Genomic DNA, 18,599 nt, shown 5'->3' with positions numbered 1-18,599 from the left:
ATAAAATAATTGCCTTAAAAATAAATGTCACAGGAGGGTATGGGGGGACTTTTGGGATAGCATTGGAAATGTAAATGAGGAAAATGCCTAATTAAAAAAAATAAATAAACATCACAAAATTAGAGAAATAACTAGTAAATATGTAAATAACTAATTTAAAATTATAGATTGCTCTTATAATTAAATACAGAACTTGAATATAGTGCTTATAAAGGAAAAAGTTGAAAATCACCCAGTCATGAGCACAGAGATGCCTCAGTGGGTAAGAGTGCTTTCTCTGTAAATGTGAGGTACTGAGTTTGAATTTCTAGTTCTCACATAAAAACTGACTCCACATGGCTGTAATCTCAGCTGGGACAAAGATAAATAAGTCCTGAGAGATTCCTGACTGAGCATCCTAACTAAGTTCTGGCTAGTTTTATCACTGTACCAATCAACTTACAGCCTGAATGAGGTGAGATAAACCAGATATTTCTAAAATACACTATAAAACATGTCTTAAGCAATGTCTATAGTCATCTACATAGATACACTGATGCATTAAAGAGGTACATGTAGCATGACTTATAAGTAAATTTAAGAGCAAAAATGGAGGACAGAATTTTACATGGTGTCTACATGAACTTGGTAGTAGTAAAAAATATGAAAAAATAAGTTTCTGGGTGAGTTTATAAAGAATCCTTTTCTGTCTTAAAAATTCTAATATGATTTGCATAACCTTTTGAATTCAAAATCTCTATAAAATCCTACTTAAAGGTTAGAATGAAAAATAGTAACACATATACTTTTTAAACCTTCAGAGGGTTGTATGCAAAAGACTCAGTGGCTATACTGAGGCAGGGGTAACTCTTCAATGCTCACCCTGTGTATTGACTTACTTAAGTAGGATGAAAACAACAAAATGGCCTATGGTCCTACCAGTCAGGTTTGACTTTCTAGTTCACTACATTCTGATTGTAGGTGTCCAACATCATCAAGCATACTTCTAAGAATGTTATACATGAGTAGATCTACTAAATTTTTGCTGTTCTGGTTTTTTCATTCTCAACTAGAGACAAATGTAGGCAAATAAAGAATATAAGACATGATTGAAGATTGATAGGGGCAAACTACTTCTTATAGGTTAGTTAGAAAAAGACATTTGCACTGAATGATGTCTATGTGACCTTAATCAAGCAGCAGAGGCGATCTCAGAAGCCAACCTACAGAGGCTTCAACCTAAAGAGGAAGTGTCGGATTCTATAATGAGTGTGGTTTTGGTTGTTGAGGAACGTCCAGGATGTGATTTGCACAAGGGAAGTTGAACATAAACTACAGGGTGTTTTTTATGTCATTGTTAGAAGTTTGTACTTCCTAAGTGGGTGTAGGCTTTAATCAGAAGATCAAAATGATATTACTTAATTTTAAAAACACACTGATGCTTCAAGAACACCAAGGGTGGAAGTAGGAAGATCAGAGAAAAGACTGTTGCAATAGTTTCAAGGGCAACATGGTTAGAATTTGAATTATTTTGTGGCAGTGGAATGAATGAGACACAGTCATGTTTAAAATATGTTGTGAAACAAGAGTCAATGAGATTTGCTAATGAATTGAATATTGGGCTTGAAAGAAAATGAAAAACAATAAGTGATTCAGAGGTAAAAGACCAGAGTTAATTTCACTTAAATAATAAGTGTACCACTTTTGGCTAGTGCACAGAATCCTGCCTCATTCAGTTCTCTACCAACTGAGGTAACATAGGCAGATGTGTAATCTGTTTGTTTCCTCTGAACAATCTGTTAAACTCTAGGAAGGGAAACTGTCTTACTACTTTCTGTCCTCAGCATTTGCTGTGGTGCCTGGTGACTAGTAGGCACACAACATATTTTTATGGATGAGTATATTATACTAATGAAAGTAAATTATAAATAAATATCTACTTATTACATCCTATTGAATTATAAGAGCCTGTTCTTTACTTTGTATATTAGAAGGATTAAATTATAAGTAATTAGATTTATTTCTGTGTTTAATCTAATTTCTTTAAACAGGTCTGAGTCTAGTTTTTCAAGCTGTTTTTTTTTTAAGACAAATGATAATCAAAATATAATGATCAGACAAGTCCCCAGATTCCTTGCTAAATGGCATAGACCCATGAACTTTGTAAGACTCAATACAATTTAACCCATTATGGAACTTCTTCAATGAGAGTGATTAATATAATCTATATCCTAAGTGTGGAACTTCACAGATATTTCTGGTGACTTAGTGAAGTGGAGATGTCTGGTTTTGTTGGAGATTCAGTTGTGTCATGTGATTTTTTCTGGTAACCATCTCAGGAGAAGATGTTTTGGTGAAGCAGACATGTAAGAGGGTGTTTTGCTGAGAACAGGCACAGTAATGTTTTTATGGAAGCTGCCTGGTGAAAGGTCTTGTGATGTTTGGTTGGAGTGGAGGCTTGAGAGGCATGTGATGTTTGGAAAGAGTTTAAGTATAACCCAACAAATAGTGGACAATGTTCTTGCATTGGTTTGCCTTGCAACTCTTTGCTGGTCATTGTTGGGCTTCACTGAGGCTGGTCTTTGCGGACAACACTCCTGCATTGGTTTGCCTTGCTTTCTTTGCTGATTATTGCTTGTTGTGACATTGTAGAGAGAAATGCACTAAAGAATTTCTGGTGATATTCCAGATGCTTCTTGGCACTTCTACATGCTCGTGTAGATTGGCAGATCCTCAATGTTTCTTCTTGATCAAGACACTGTTATTGATTCAGATTTGGTGTTTCCTTAGTAAACTGGACTCCTGACGTGTTGGAATCGCACCAAAGTACTATTTCAATACAGATCCACAATCCTCACTTTCTATTAACCTTTCTTTCCCTCGTCCTCTGGTGGGTGGTAGGCTAGAAGTGAGGTTGAATATTTAATTAACCACAATAAAATAGGTCTTGAAAAATCTAAGCCTACAACCTAGTTAGAAAATCTAAGGGCTTTTTAGCTCCCTGTACTTTACCTGCTGTAAAACCTTGTCACGTTTTCCTTTAAGGATATGGAGACACCTTCCTTGATTTCTCCACTGTCATATATCCAGGAAACGTAACGTTAAGCCCAGGTTCCCATGCCTTATTTCTCGTTGACATCTTATCAGCAATTTTCATTCCTTCAATTTCTTTTCAACATCTTCCCATACAGCACTTTCTGATTACCCTTTCTAGATTTCAGAGTTCATTGTTTCATTATTTTTGGAAAGAAGGACTGTAGTCCTCACTCTACCTCTCCAAGGATATTTCAGTCTCCCCGCTGTCTTTTATAACTATCTCCATATTTCTGGCAAGGATGCATGTACAAGGCATTTAACCACCTTGTTCTCTCCTCTGCATGGAGATCTCATGTGTCCTTGATCTAAGCCAGATAAGTTTCTTGCCTTTTCACTTCCTCACTACACTGCCATATCTCATGTGGGAATCATTGCTGTGGTTTTGTCTATTTCCCAATCTCTACCTAATGATTAAACCATCTAGTTCCTTCTGCCAATCTAAAAACAGAGTAACTCTTCAGACTCTTTGAGACTAGCCTCCTGCACACAACCAGCTCTTTCTAACTCTCTCCCCTGAGCTAGGCTGCTTTGAATGTATTTCAAGCTTTCTATAATAGAATGTAATAGTCTTGGACATTTCATGTGATGTTTGCATTTTCAAATAGATTCTTTCAAGAAGGAAAAGGATCAATGATTTCAATATTTTGTATCCACAATTTCTCAGTTGCCTCATGTAGTAGTACAGATGTATCCTGATAACCATGAAGGATTGGGTCTAGGAGCCCTCGTGGAAGAAAAATCTTCAGGCATACTAAAAGTTAGATAAATTGATGTAATATTTAATATAGCTTAAATGATTCTTCATCTTTGCTTTAAGTCATATCTAGGTTTCTTACAATATCTCATAAATTATAAGTGATATTTGAATAATTTTTATGCTGCATCATTGTGGAGAAAACTATCTGTACAGGTGTAGTAAAGATTCATTTTTTTCAATTAATTCTTATCTAAGTCCACAGATATGACATCCTCAGATACAGAGAGCCAACTGTGTGCATTAAATGTGGTAACCTCATATTGTCTTGGACAGATTTATGAGATATCACAAAAGATATTAAACTTATTTTATGTTCAGGTCTGTGTATCATTCAGGTACAGAATTGGTGAATGACAGCCACTATATCTACATTTATACCTTTGATTTTAGTATCTATTTTTACTGAGCTTTTTGACACCAATTTAATCTTAGCCCATAACCAAAGTATAATGGACTAAATTTTATAACTTATTTGAGATGAATTTATGATATACATATCATCCATTTATGACACCTGTCACGATGTTTTACAGAGTCAGCATGGCATAAAATTGAGACAGTAGAGACTTTGGAATTAGTCATACTAAAAGTAAAACCTCAGATTTACCTTTTAGGTACTCAAGTGTCAAACTGCACTTAACGTTGCTGTTGGGGGACTGAGCTCAATGAAGCCAGCTATTGGAGAACTGCTGAAGCAAACAGCTGCCACTTACCCTTAGACATCCAGGAACTGTTAAAAGAAACAATAGATCCCTGTATTTTCAAATGCAGAATGTCTAAGGATAGCATCTAACTTCCCATTCTGACCATAAACAAGCACACTCCCTTGTCCTTAGCTAAAAATCCCCTGGTTGAGCCATGTAGTTTGTGTTCTGAACTCTATCGACAGTGTTTCTAGTTCCTATGTCCTAATCATAGTGCAGTGTCTATGAAACTACTTCTCTTATATGAAATGAAACCTGCTATGGCTGTTTAGGGTTTTCTAAATTCTCATCTTTTGCTTTCTTCCTGCAAATATATGAATATAAGGACTTTGTTCACATCTATAATATTTAAGAGTAATGATAAAATGACACAGAGCACAGATACAGAAAAAGAGAAAGAAATCTGAAAGACAATGGATCCATAAAATAAGGACTTCAATTCAAGGAAAGGAATGAGGACAGATCCTGTGTGGTAGTGAGGGGGAATTTCCTGTTTGGATGGGTCTCTCTGAGCATAGCCTTAGACAAAGGCCTGGGTATGTTTTGTGTGACAGATATGAGCTATACTGGCTAGTTTTGTGTCAACTTGACACAACTGGGATTATCACAGAGAAAGGAACTTCAGTTGGGGAAATACCTCCATGAGATCCAGCTGTGGGGTATTTTCTCAATTAGTGATCAAGGGGGAAAGGGCCCTTGTGGATGGAAACATCCCTGGGCTGGCAGTCTTAGATTCTATAAGAGAGCAGGCTGAGCAAGCCAGGGGAAGCAAGCCAGTAAAGAACATCCCTCCATGGCCTCTGCATCAGCTCCTGCTTTCTGACCTGTTTGAGTTCCAGTCCTGACTTTCTTTGGTGATGAACAGCAATGTGGAAGAGTAAGCTGGATAAACCCTTTCCTCCCCAAGTGCTTTTTGGTCATGATGTTTGTGCAGGAATAGAAACCCTGACTAAGACATGAGCTGAAATGAAAGAATGGCTAAAGTAAAAGATGGAAAAGTGGCTTAAATATCAAGATACTTTTATTGGTGTTACGTTGCAAGCAAACTCAGAGACTAGTGGTGATCTCCTGCATTGTTTGTTCATTCAGTATCATGTGCCCTGTAGTTCAGTACTGTGGCTAACATGCAACTCCTCCTTATTTCTGTATAGCATTTGGGAAGCTAAGACCCAAAGGTAAGAGAACAGGGATTGAGAATGGTTCTAGGACAAGGTCAATATCAGAGCCGTGATGCAGTGTCCTCAGCTACATCAGAAAATGAAGGTGTGAGACAAGAAATGTCTACTGTAGGCTTCAGGGCCACTTTCTGGGATTGGAACAAATCACATCTCCTCAGAAGAGTTCTTCATGGAGGAGAAATGGATAGACTGGTTTTCTGTTTCTACCCTCTCTGCATTTTGAGAGACAAGCTATCCTTTGTTGCAACTCTTAATTTTCCTGCCTTTACTTCCTATATGTTTGGGTTTCAGACTGGCATGCTAACCTTATTTTGACTTTTTGACATAAGCGAAGTCATGATTAAGTGAAGATAAAATGTGGGCTTGACTTAGTGGCAAATATAACACTAAGAAATAGGGAGAAACAAAGGGATAATGTTTGTTACACGACTCAATACACACACATTCATTTACATAGTAACATGAATATAAATTGTGAATATTGACTAAATATGTCATACAATACCTTTGAAGTTGTACATGTATAGAGTATGAAAAATTAGGATGTGGTGAAAGAATGGTATGCCAATAGTGACTAAAAATTTAAAGTTAGAAGTTATAATTCAATGCATCATTTTGAAATGTAGACTGTATTGAAGACAGGTGGGAATTTTGATGCTTCTGCAAGGTTGAGCCACTCTTAATAGAAATTGGCATGCCACATAGAAATATAGACTATTTTCTCAACATTTGCTCTTCATGCTTTTAGGTTGTGAGACTCATACCTCACTTTTTTAGTGGAGTTATTTGCTTTTCTTTCAAGGTTAAGGATGTAGCAAAACTACCTTTTCCTAAAAGTCTACAGAGGCACACAGTCTCATTTTAATAGAAGAAATCTTTCCCCATTTCTCCTAACGTGGCTCCTTTTCTGACTCTAGCTCTGGGTTCAGCTTCTTTCATAGCCATCTTTGGATGAGAGGAACATGAACAAGACAGCTCCTAATAAGCCATATGATTCATCATTGTAGTGAGCCTCTATTGTAATAGAAATACTCCTGTGTCTGCAAGAGATACCATAAGCAACATATTCTGTTAAAAGATCTGCCTCTGATTCGAAAAAGGAATGTTGACTTTTATGATAAAATATGCACATTCACATACTAAAACAAAAACTCACATATCAAGGTATCATTCTACCTGTTAAATTAATTGAATTTGGTTGTTTCAAAATTGGAAAAGAAGAATAAAGTCAGAAAGGAAATAACTGTGTTTTATACTGAATATTCATGTGGCTCAAGAAAGTGTACACATGGGTGATTTTGATTAAAAACCCCATAGTGAGTTAATTTTAAAATATTTAAAAGATTTTTTTACATGTGCATTATTGTTTTCTTGGATTTACTGCAACATGCCTGGTAGCATGGAGGCCAGAAAAAAAAAATGTTGAAATCCCTAGAACAGGAGCTTAAGAAGGCTGTGAGCCACCATGTAGGTTCTGGGAACCAAACCAGAGTTGTCTCTTTAGCCCCTTGAACTAAATATTTTAGTGATTGTCTACAAACTTGATTATCAAAGGAGAAAGTTAAGTTTTTAGGATTATCCAATCAATTCTATTGACCATAAATTTTGAAGTAGTATAATATTTTATATTACATTTGGGTTTTACTTTTATTGAGCTATTTTCCTTGCCCTTAGTGCAGACATATTAATCTCGTTTAAATACTTTTGTTGCTCAAAACCTGAATCTAAGAATTATATAAAGGAGCTAGACTCATGCTTTAATTATTGAAGGATGGTCACAAATGTCTTTCAAAAAGTGCCTTGGGAATTTTTCATTTTAACGGGGTCAATACCTTTCCTCTCTAGGACATTTTACTGCAAATGTAATTGCAGTTTATCAAGTCAGTTAGTCACACAGAACGGATTTAGCGGATGCCAGGCTGACAGGTCTGAGCAGTATTTCCCAGCTCTACCTGTTAGTACTGCTTGGTGACATAGAGGTTTTATCCTCATCTCCTTTTCCCCCTTTTCACCTTGAATGGTACTTTGCATATTATAGTGATCCCAATAGCTTTTGGGAAAATTATTATGAAACTGTATTTTATAATTTATGAAGAATTATGAAAAATTTTATGAAAATAGTCTAAAGATCTGTTAAATATTAAGATATTAGCATGAAATTTGTCATTGCAAAGACAGAGGATGCAATATAAACTTTCAAAGTATGTTGCATTGGGTCTGAAGCTATTGTGCAAATCCTGGGTTTTGCTTCTGGAACAAATCCTGTTTTTCTCTGTAGCAAGGGCATTGAATAGACTATTTTGGTGATCCTTGAAAGTGAGATTTGGACAGTAACTTTCAGATATATATTATAATCGCTATGCAATTCAGTAATATTTTAATGTTTTACACATGTATTTCAATTAGCATCATAGCTTCTATAAATGCTTTTCCTAAAATTGATTTAAAATATAATATTATCACTATAATGCTATATTTGTCAGATGGGGATGAGGAATAATAGCTAGAGGAAACAGCAAGGTGACAGGTTTCTGATGAGGGGTAATTAAAGGTTTATAGAAGAATTGCAGAGGTGGTTCAGCAAGGTTCTTATAACTCTTAGCCAGATGGCTGCTCCTGGTGTCATGAAGTCTACATGATAATTCCTGCATGCTGTTATATAATTGATGTGTTTCTGTTAAATACATTCTTCACTTTATTTGGATGTTACCTGTTTTTAAGCTAGTGTTCTAAGGTATTACATTCCACCCTTATATCCCTCGTTAGCCTCCTCTGATGTATTTATCAGCCTTTCCTTGTTCTTGATGACCTTGATGGGTCTAGCTAGTTTATTAATGTGTTTCATTTTGAATTTGTCTGATAGACAAATTTCTTTAATCCTCACGATTACAGTAAAATTGTATGTCTACAGAGAAATTGTGACTTTTTTTTGCCATTTTTTAATCAAGTCAAATATGACACTCAGGGGCATCCTTACTGATACTCACGTCAATTACTTAGTTCTGATGGTGCTTCATTGCTTGATTGAGGCCGTGTTGCTATATGTTCTTTACTGTCAAGCAGCTATAATCTGCTCCCATTCTCTGTTATCTGAAGTGAGTCAGCAAAAGCACTATCCCAATGAAACTGCTCATCTTCCTGAATAGAGAGTGTCCTCCACGTTGTCTCTAATGTTCTTGTAGAGGACATTGCCACCTCCACAGACATTTACTTAACCACCACAGATTTGTGTATATTTACTGTAGATGTTGGCTTATAATCTAGCACTGTATTATTTATTTCTGTCGCCTCAACTTTAAACATTAGGTGCTTTTCTGGATTGGTTACCTTGCCTCTTTTCATTCTATCAGGCATTTTCTCTTTTCTCTTTTCTTTCTTTCTTTCTTTCTTTCTTTCTTTCTTTCTTTCTTTCTTTCTTTCTTTCTTCCTTTTTTCTTTCTTTCTTTCTTTCTTTCTTCCTTCCTTCCTTCCTTCCTTCCTTCCTTCCTTCCTTTCTTTCTTTCTTTCTTTCTTTCTTTCTTTCTTTCTTTCTTTCTTCCTTTTATTCTTTTTTGAGTGCTTAATATATTCTGATACTTCAAAGGTTACTGGTTCATTTTCCATATTTCCCCCTATAGCAAACCAAGAAATTCTAGTTTCATTAAATAGAGAATGGTATTATGGGGAAAAAAAGGAATCAAAGACACTGAAAGTTATTTTAAATTTTTGAAAATATTTAGAAACTATACTATAATTATAAATTCTCCCCCTTCCCTTCCCTTTCTCCAAATAAAAATAAGATAAATAAAACCAAACACACCTGGCTAGAACAAACCAGACAAAAAAGGAGCCCTAGAAAGGGCATAGGAAACAACTATTGATGCAGAGATACACTTGTCTGGACACTGAGGAGTCCTACAAAAACAAAGCCATAATCTATGTGCAAAGGAGCTGTAGGCTTTAAAAAAAGAAAAAGAAAAAACGGTGAAATTTTATAAAAGGAAAGTAAAAGCTTTGGCAAAACATTATGAAGCAGGCAACCTCTAGAGCTGCCATTAAAGAAAGCCAGTTCCTGATGTCACCTCTAATATGTGACCAGGGAGCAACATAAAAGCATTTTTGATTTAGCATAATTAAAAACCTCTCCATTGAACGATGACAGTCATTCCAGACCTTGACAGGTAAAACACATAAAAAGCCCGTTGCTTATTAACCTTTACTCAGATGAAGGTGCAGTCATTCAAGACATCTAATTATGAATAAGACTTCCTTATGCTCTAATATGTTTTTAGCCTCATAGATGCTCTTTAACCAGATTTTTTTTAATTTCTCTGTCTGATTTTAAATCTATTCTGAATTCTTTCCCCTTAAAGAAAAATAATAAATAATTTCACAAAACATTGAAAATCAGCAGACAAGCTATTGAATTTAAACAAACAAACAAACAAACAAACAAAAACCAAAGCTAAGATGCCATGACATTCTTTTTTCTTTTTGGTTCTTTAATCTAGAAACACTATTAAAAGATTTTCCTCATTTTTATTTATGTGTACATGTGTGTATCTGTACATAGGTATGTGCATGTGAATGTCTGGTGATGTCAGAAGTTTTGGAAACTCTTGGAGATAGAGGGAATATGATCGTGAGCCGTCAGACAACCTGCTGTGAGTGCTGGGAACCCAGCCAGGATAACTGCTGAGTCATCTCCATCCTCATGGGTTTTATTGCTGTATGCCATGTTGCTATGTTGTTATGTTGTTTTTGCAGGAGAGGTAACTGTTTTTTTCCCATTAGTGTATTTATTTATTCACTGTACATCTGATCCCAGCCCACTTCCTCCCAGCCCTCTCCCTTACATGTGTCCTCCTGTCTCCAAACCCTTTCTCCTCTGAGAAGTGGGAGCTTCCCCCCACCCTGCCACCAGGTATCACCCTCCCTGGTACATCAAGTCACTGTAGGTCTATGAGCATCCTTTCACACTGAGGTCAGACAAGGCAGCTCAGTTTGGGGAAAGGAATCACAGGCAGGCAACAGATTTTGGAATAGCCCCTGCTCCAGTTGTTTGGGGGACTCATGTGAAGAACAAGCTGTACTTCTGCTTCATATGCGCAGGAGCAGGGATGGGGGGGACTAGGTTGAACACATTTGTGCTCTTTGGTTGATGGTTCAGTCTCTGGGAGCCTTTTAGGGTCCAGGACAGGTGACTTTGTTGGTCTTCCTGTGGACTTCCTATCCCCACAGGGTCCCTCAATTTTTCCCACAATTCTTCCACAAGACTTCCCAAGTTAAATACAATGTTGGGCTGTGGGTCTCTGCATCTGGTTTGGCCAGCTACTAGGTGAAGCCTCTCAGAGAACAGTTATTCTAGGCTCCTATCTGTAAGCATAACATAATAGCACTAATAGTGTCGTGGGTTGGCTTTTTGTCTATGGGATGGGATGGTTGGTAATCTCCCAAACTCTGCTCTCTATTTGTTCCTCTACTTCTTGTAGGCAGGACAATTTGTGGGTGCAAAGCTTTGTGGGTAAGTTGGTGTCTTACACTTCCACTGGGACACCTACCTGGCTGTAGGAGGTGGACGCTTCCTGTTCCGTATTCCTCTGTGCTAGGCGTCTCAGAGAGAATTACCCCCATAGACTCTTGGGAGCCTCACCATCTAGGAGTTCTGACATGTCCTAGAGATGCCGTCCTCCCCCCAGCTCCTGATTTCCATCCACTTTCTGGGCCCACCTGATCCAGATCCCTCCACTGTGTTACTCCCCATACCTTCCCCCACCCAGTTCCCTCCCTTCATCTGCTTCCTATGGCTGCTTTATTTCCTACTCAGAGTGAGTTTCAAGCATCCTTGTTCGGGCTTTCCTTGTTATTTACCTTCTTTGAGTCTATGGATGATAGCATAGGTATCCTGTACTTTATTACTAATATTTACTTATAAATGAGTACATGCATGATATTGGTGTAGAAACAGGTTGAGCAGTAACATGGAATCAAAGATCCTGAAATAGACTCACACACCTACAGATACTTGATTTTTGGCAAAGAAGTCAAGATCATACAATGGAAAAAAGAAAGCTGCTTGAACAAATGGTGCTGGTCTAACTGGATGTCTGCATATAGAAGAATACAAATAGATTCATATTTATCACTGCACACAAAACTCAATACAAGTGGATCAAATAACACAACATAAAACCAGATACACTAAATCTAATAGAAGAAAAAGTGGGAAATAACCTTGAACACATTAATACAGGAGACTGCTTCCTGAACGGAATACCAACAGCTCAGGAACTAAGATCTACAGCTGTTAAATGGGACCTATGAAACTGAAAAGCTTCTCCTGTAAGGCTCATACTGTCAAAAGGATAAAACTGCAGCCGGCAGAACGGGAAAAGATCATCTCTACAACCAACAGAGGGTTAATATTCAAATTTATAAACAACTGAAGAAGTTAGACACCAACAAATCAAATAACTCAATCAAAAAATAGGTTACAGAGTTAAACAGAATTCTTTTTTTTTCTTTTTTCTTTTGTTTTATTTTATTAGGTATTTATTTACATTTCCAATGCTATCCCAAAAGTCCCCCACCTGCTTCCCCACCAACTCCCCCACCTACCCACTCCCTCTTCTTGGCCCTGGTGTTCTCCTGTACTGAGGCAGATAAAGTTTGCAAGACCTGGATATAGCAGTCTCTCTCTTTTTTTTTTTTTTTTTTTGGCTTTCTCTGCATGTTTTGTTCAGCCTGCTTTCTTTTTCTTTCTTTCTTTCCTTCTTTCTTTCTTTCTTTCTTTCTTTCTTTCTTTCTTTTTTTATTACGTATTTTCCTCAATTACATTTCCAATGCTACCCCAAAAGTCCCCCCTTCCCCCCCCACTCCCGTACCCACCCATTCCCATTTTTTGGCCCTGGCGTTCCCCTGTACTGGGGCATATAAAGTTTGCCTGTCCAATGGGCATCTCTTTCCAGTGATGGCCGACTAGGCCATCTTTTGATACATATGCAGCTAGAGTCAAGAGCTCCGGGGTACTGGTTAGTTCATAATGTTGCACCTACAGGGTTGCAGATCTCTTTAGCTCCTTGGATACTTTCTCTAGCTCCTCCATTGGGGGCCCTGTGATCCATCCAATAGTTGACTGTAAGCATCCACTTCTGTGTTTGCTAGGCCCCGGCCTAGTCTCACAAGAGACAGCTATATCACGGTCCTTGCAACAAACGCTTGCTAGTGTATGCAATGGTGTCATCATTTGGAGGCTAATTATGGGATAGAAAAAAAAAGTTTGCAAGACCAATGGGCCTCTCTTTCCACTGATGGCTAACTAGGCCATCTTCTGATACATATGCAGCTAGAGACAAGAGCTCTGGGACGGGGGGGGGGGGGGGGGGTTTACTGGGTAGTTCATATTGTTGTTCCACCTATAGGGTTGCAGACAGATCCCTTTAACTCCTTGGGTACTTTCTCTAGATCCTCCACTGGGGGCCCTGTGATCCATCCAATAGCTGACTGTGAGCATCCACTTCTGTGTTTGCTAGGCCCCGGTATAGTCTCACAAGAGACAGCTATATCTGGGTCCTTTCAGCAAAATCTTGCTAGTGTATACAATGGTGTTAGCGTTTGAAGGCTGATTATGGGATGGATTCCCGGATATGGCAGTCTCTAGATGGTCCATCCTTTCATCTCAACTCCAAACAGTGTCTCTGTAACTCCTTCCATGGGTGTTTTCTCCCAATTCTAATGGTTGGACCTGGAGGGCATCATCCTGAGTGAGGTAACCCAATCACAAAAGAACTCATACAATATGTACTCACTGATAAGTGGATATTAGCCCAGAAACTTAAAATACCCAAGATATAAGATACAATTTGCTAAACACATGAAACTCAAGAAGAATGTAAACAGAATTCTTAAAAGGAATCTCTAATGTCAGAGAAATATTTAAAGAACTGTTCAACATCTTTAGTCATCAGGCAAATACAAATCAAAACAACTCTGAGATTTCATCTTATACCCATCAGAATGGCTAAGATAAAAAAAATCAAGAGACAGCAGATGCTGGAGAGGATGTAGAACAAACAAAGGAAACACTCCCCCATTTCTAGTAGGAATGCAATTTTTTACAACTCTGGAAATCAGTCTGGCAGTTTCTCATGAAACTGGGAATAGTTCTACCTGAAGACCCAGCTATACCACTCCTGGGCATATACCCAAAAGACGATCCACCATTCTCCAAAGAAATGTGCTCCACCATATTCATAGCAGACTTATTAGTAATGGCTAGAAGTTGGAAACAACACAAGAGTGGATAAATACAATGTAGTTAATTTTCACAATGGAATACTATACAGTTATTAACAAGGACTTCATGAAATTTGTAAGCAAATGGATTGAAATAGAAAAGATCATCCTGAGTGAGGAAACCCAGATCCAAAATGGAGAGGTAACTGAATGCCCTACTATTTGTTAGATATTTTTAAAAATTAGATGAGTTCTTCTGTTTCCATTCTTAAGTCTCTCACGGTTTTTATTTCTTTATTTGGAGAAAAACAATTCTTTTTCTATGGCTTGAAAAACCTGATTCTTTCCTTCTTTCTATTAATTTCTGTTTCCCACATCCCCTCAGCCCTGACAAAGATAAATGCAAGGATCTTGAATTAAAATAAGTAGAAAAGGGAGGAAGGGAGGAAGGAAGGAAGGAAGGAAGTAATAGAACTAAGAGCTCTTTTCTAAAACATTTCTCAGTGGATCAGAGCAATCTGCTCCATTCTTTAGCTCAACACCAGGGTCTTTCACTGTGTGATGGTAACACACAGTATTAGAATATTCACTTACATTGCAGGTATCATATAATACCAAAAGTAGAGATTACATAATGGAGAGGAGAGCTTGTCAACACTGAATTCTTCCGAGCTGTGGTCTCCAATGGAATCCTCCCTTTCTGACTACTGTAGTAACTGTATCTGAACTAAAGGAAAATATTGGCAGTATTCACATTAAGGTGTGCCTGTCTACCAGAAAGGGACTCAGCACTGTGTACAATTCTGTGTATCAGAATGCTGGTGATTTCCACAGGCTCACTGAGAAACCGCAGCAAGTTTTACCTCCCCATGTGTTGTTCTGCCTGTTGTCCAGTGTTATTGCTCAGATCACCCTTCCTTGTGAGTGTTGTTTGGGCAGTGGGACTATCATTCCTGTCCTACAGACCTGGTACATAGTTGGAAAGTTTTCACTTCAGCAACTTCTCTTACAATAATCCCTGCTTGGCTCCTTGGGCCCCAAGCTTAGCAGAAATTTCAACATGAAACTAAACTACCTTTCTACTAGTGAAGTATGACACTTCACTACTGAATTCTTTCCTTCTTTGAACTACAGGCTCTTATTCTGAGTCTGTATTAGATATTTAATTATTTTCTGGGATTGCATGTTATTTATTAAAAAGAAAACTAAGTTAATTTCAATTTTATATAAATATATAAATTTATGTACATTTATATAAATTTTAATTAAAAAATCTCTTCCCCATCTCTTTCTACTCTCCTCTTTATACTCTTTAACTCCTTTTACTCCTCCTCCCTCTCTCTCTTTCTGCCTCTCTTTCTTATGTGTGTGCATGTGTGTGTGCATGTGTGTGCGCGTGCTTGTTTGTGTGTGTGTGTGTGTGTGTGTGTGAGTGTATACCAGTGGACCTGTTGAATCATGCAGGGCCTCTGTATTATTTTATAACTAAGGTTCATCTTTTCCTCTGCTAAATTCTATATTAATTTAACACACTATTTATTTTTATAATCTGAAGTAGTACCAGCTTATATTTTTCCAATTTAAAATGTCTATGATTTCCCCCATCCCTATGTACCTGGTATGTTTATATCCATGACACTTAATCTTGGCTGTCAATTTTATGTTTCTAGAACCACAGGAATATAAATATTTAGGCAAGTTTATGAGTGAAACTGTGGTTAGGGTTAGCTGAGGTGATAGTGATATATAGTCTAAATGTGGGTGACACCATTCCATGGTCTGGGTCCCTCATTAAATGACAAGAAAAATGAGTTGGGTAGTGTTTACTTCTCATTGCTTCCTAACTACAGAAGCAATGTGACCAACTGCCTCATGTCCCTAAAGCCATATACCTCTGTATTAGTCAGAGTTCCCTGAAGTCACAGAACTTATGGAATGTGCCTATATATTAAGGGAAATTATTGGAATGATTTACAGTCTGCAGTCCTATTAATACAACAGTGGGCAACTGTGTTGTTCAGTCCCACAAGGCTAGGTGTTTCAGCTGGTCTTCTGTGTAAGTTGGAATCCTGAAGAAGTAGGTTTTAACAGATGTGCTGGCAAGTAAGTGCAAGCAGGAGAAGAAGAAGGGAGCCTTTCTCCTTCCATTGTCCTTATGTAGGTCTCCAGCAGAAGATATGGCTCAGATTCAAGTTGTGTACATTCCTGGACATAAGCTGTCTTTTCTTGGAAAATTCTCTTTCCCGGACTGGCCTTGAACTCAGAGATCTGCATGCCTCTGTCTCCTTGAATTAAAGGCGTGTACTATTTTGCCTGTTTTTTTTTTTTTTTTAATTTTCTTTCTTTCTTTCTTTCTTTCTTTCTTTATTTATTTATTTATTATTGCCACTATGCCTTGAGATCCAGATTAAAAGCCTGTGTCTTCCAGCCGTATGATCTGGCTCATACGTGTGCCCTCCATTTCTGAACTGTAGTTTATTGCAAATATAGTCAAGTTGACAACTTGGAATAGCCTTCACACCTTCCCACTATGAATTGTGAATCAAGATAAATCTCTCTTTTCCTTTTATCAACTATTTTTACTGAAACAAAGAGAAAAGAACTAATATAGCTCCTAACATCATGGAAACACATTCTCTCTAATTCAAGGTTAGTTGTCTCGTGTGGGAATAGGTAAAATTTTAAGTACCCAATTCTTACTTTATCGAAGAGTTTATAAAAATGAAGGTTCATAGTAAGAATCACTCAGCAGATTCATGCACAGAATTGTGGCCCTCACCATCTTCATGATTATAGTTCTAGAGTACTTATTTTAAAATTTTCTAAAGACCATGTTAAAGACTTGTTTCATCATTGATACAATACAATTAGTATGGTTATATTATTATTATAAAGTATTTTATGATAGACATTGAATTAGTATTGTCCTCTAAGCAATAGTAACTGAAAAGAAAGTGAAATTTGTCTTAATAGTATTTGAGGCACTTGTAGCAACCTTATCAATTCTGTTTGTGTAGCAAAACATTTTAGTGAATTTCAGCTAAAAGTAAGATTAGAGTAAAAATGAGAATTTGGGAAAATTGCATTATTTTTAATCTTATCTAAAATTCTTGAAATTTTTAGCATTAGAAACTCCATTTCTAATTATGACACAGTGAGAGAAAACTGCTTGGCAAAATTATGAAGGAGATAAAAGTGGAATTGTGTGAATGTGAGGCCTTGTATTCCAAGGAGTGTAGCATCATTATTTTTTAGTATCCAAAGAAATGTGTCACATTAGGAAATATGTTTTCCTGTCATAACTTCTATACAGAAAATTAAGTTAAACCACATCAATAATTTGGAGATTCTTGGAAGGGATTTCCTACTCTTCTAGGTTAGAAAACAATCATGCTAATGAGATCAAGTAGAGTTAAAATGATTGAGCTAAGGTTAATTGCATCAGAAAAGGCTGATCACATTTCTATTGATATAAACAAGTTTGAAAAATTATAGCATGATGCTGTACAATTGTTGTATGCCAATACCAACAAATTTGGGGGAAAAGTTGAGGTGTCTATCCTTACTCCATGAACTTTAAAATACTAAATACAATTAGTGAAAAGCTAAGTTTTGGTAAAATAATTAATTATTTCTCCTGAAGATACTATGGGTTTGTAGTTTAAAGACATGCAATGTATAACTTTTGATACTTTTGATATTTTTAGCATTTCTCTGTTTTTCTGAGAGATACAAGTTGTATGAATAGTGTAGCTTTTTTTATTCTGTCTCCGGCTTTTGCAGTGACAATTGTTTGGTCAGAGCAACAATAAGCCTACAGTTGCATATTTGTTAGAAAAGAAAGCACTTTGTGATCTGCCAATATAAGAAGGCTGCCTTTCATTTTATTTGTTTTTAAGGGAAAGCAATGTTGGAAGTATTCATAAATGTAGAAGCAAAAGTCTTAGATGAAACTTACACATAATGCTAATTGTCAACTTAAAAATTATGACCCTAGCTATGATTCCTACCACCTGAGATATGGCAACTGAAGTGGCCACTTCTGTAGCCAGGAAGGACTTGCAGTTGAAGAAAGGGAATATCAATCCAGCCATAAAACCTTCAACCCCAAATTTGTCCTGCATACAAGATGCACAGGGATAAAGATGGGCCAGAGACTGAGGGAATGGTTGACTGACTGGCCCAACTTGAGATCCATCCCATGTGAGAGAGACATTAAATCCCTGACACTATACATGATACTCTGCTGTGCTTGCAGACAGGAACCTAGCATAACGGTCTCCTGGGCGGCTTCATCCAGCAGTGTGGGGGATGGGAGGAACATACAGAGACCCACAGCTAAACACAGGCAGAGCTCAGGGATTGTTGTAGAAAAGTGGGGGATAGGATTGAGTGAACCATAGCATCAAGAAAACTACATGAATGCCTACAGAGTTAAATAACCTGGGCTCATGAAAGCTCACATATACTAAACTACCAAACATGCAGGGGATAGATCTAGGCACCCCACCCATTTGGAGCATATGTGGGCCCTCTAACAATTATAATGGGGAATGTTTCTGACTCTGTTACCTGCTACTGTATCTCCTTCCCCTAACTGAACTCTATGGTTGGGCCTCTCAGTGGGAGAGGATGTGCTTCGTCCTGCTGGGACTGGATATCCCAGAGCAG

The sequence above is a fragment of the Mus musculus genome, chromosome 5 (assembly GCF_000001635.26).
Source record: "Mus musculus strain C57BL/6J chromosome 5, GRCm38.p6 C57BL/6J".
Lineage (NCBI taxonomy): Eukaryota > Metazoa > Chordata > Mammalia > Rodentia > Muridae > Mus > Mus musculus.
This window is presented reverse-complemented; position numbering follows the sequence as displayed.